Here is a 1,776-nt window from a genome sequence, read left to right as displayed (position 1 = left end):
TATACCATGGTAACCCTTTTTGAGTATCCAATTCAGTGGCATCACGTACATTTACTTTATTGTGAGACCATCACCACCACACATCTTCAGAGCTTTTTCATCATCCCAAACTGAAACTGTACCCATTAAACACTAACTCTCCTGTCTTCTTTCTCTCAGCCTTGGTAGCCACTGTTCTACTTTCTTTCTCTATAATTTTTTTAATGTTTATTTATTTTTGAAGGGGGGTGGAGGGGCAGAGAGAGAGGGAGACACAGAATCAAAAGCAGGCTCCAGGCTCTGAGCTGTCAGCATAGAGCCTGATGTGGGGCTCGAACTCATGAACCACGAGATCATGATCTGAGCCGAAGTCAGATGCACAACCGACTGAGCCACTCAGGCGCCCCCTCTTTCTCTATAAATTTGGTACTCTAGGTACCTCAGATAAGAGGAATCATGCAGTATTTGTCCTTTCGTGTCTGGCTTATTTCATGTAGCATTATGTTTTCAAGGTTTATCCATGTTGTAGTATGTGTCAGAATTTCATTGAACCCTTACTTTTAATATACTGAATTTTATACATTTTTCCTTTCTGAGAAAACTAATTTTTTATGAGTCACAAAACCAGAAAACATTTTATCTGCACAGATACCAAGACCATGGCTGACATCTCTCCCTCATCAGCCCTTTTGATGCCATTCTCTTCCATAGCTGTTACTCTGGCTCCATCATGCTTGAACTTTCTTTTGCCTTTTAGCAAAAGAAAGGCTTTGGAGACATATCATCTTCACATGAAAAGGGAATTTTTATTCTGAAATATGTAAGCTGCTTAACTTATTAGGTGAAAATTTGAAGGCACTGACCTTCACAAGTAGGGGACCTGACTAGTCTAACAAGAAAATGATGTCTTTGGCGGCCTCAGCTTGTCTTTAATCCATCTCTGCCCTCCCTGCAACCTTGGGATATTGTGGAATGTATCGGTCAAGGCTTGGTCATCCATGCCCAGACGCAATTTCTTGTTACTGGTACTTCTCTTTCTCGTACTCCCCCTCCTCCCACTTAGCCCGAAAAGACTCCTCATCAGTCCTGCTCTATGCCTCTCAGTCATCTCCCTTTGCCTAGGCTCAAAGCCCAATCTCCTTAACCTGACTTGTAGGATCCAATATAACAGAACCCCAAGTTACCTTTCCAGATCCAGCCAAACAGGACACTACTATTCTGGTTGTGTCCTATATTTTCCTTCTTTGTCCTCTTTCATACTTTTATTTTTGATGATAACACCCTCCCCAAAGTCTCTTTCAAAATTATGGCCCTTAAATAAAACTCATCTCAAACATCCATCTTGTCTAAGAAACCCCTTCACATCCTTCCAGCTTCATATGATCATTCCCTCTGTTGACTCCTCAAAACACTTTTATTTCTACCTCTCTTTTGGAGTCTCTCAGATTATCCTTTGAATTATAACTATGTACACATTTGTCTTAGTGCCGCAAACTTAGTAGGCTATACTTAGGGAAGTTACTGTATCTTGTTCTCCCACAACACCTATCACTGTGACTTGCACAAAGTAGGTTCTTATAAATCTATTTCGTCCATCATTTGCTTTTTACTTAGAGCAGGTCTGTGGTATTGCAACTTTAAATCAATCATGGTACCAGTTCTATAACAGGTAACTCCTCTGGAGTCCAGTGGAAAACAAGGGAAGTTAGAACAATGAAATGTAAGAAATAGACCTGAGTAGTGGACTGGTTTCCACAGCTGATAATTTACCCAGAGTAAGTAGAACATAGATAACAT

Source organism: Prionailurus bengalensis, chromosome C1 (assembly GCF_016509475.1).
Source record: "Prionailurus bengalensis isolate Pbe53 chromosome C1, Fcat_Pben_1.1_paternal_pri, whole genome shotgun sequence".
NCBI classification, from domain to species: Eukaryota; Metazoa; Chordata; class Mammalia; order Carnivora; family Felidae; genus Prionailurus; species Prionailurus bengalensis.
Note: the sequence above shows the minus strand (reverse complement) of the source record.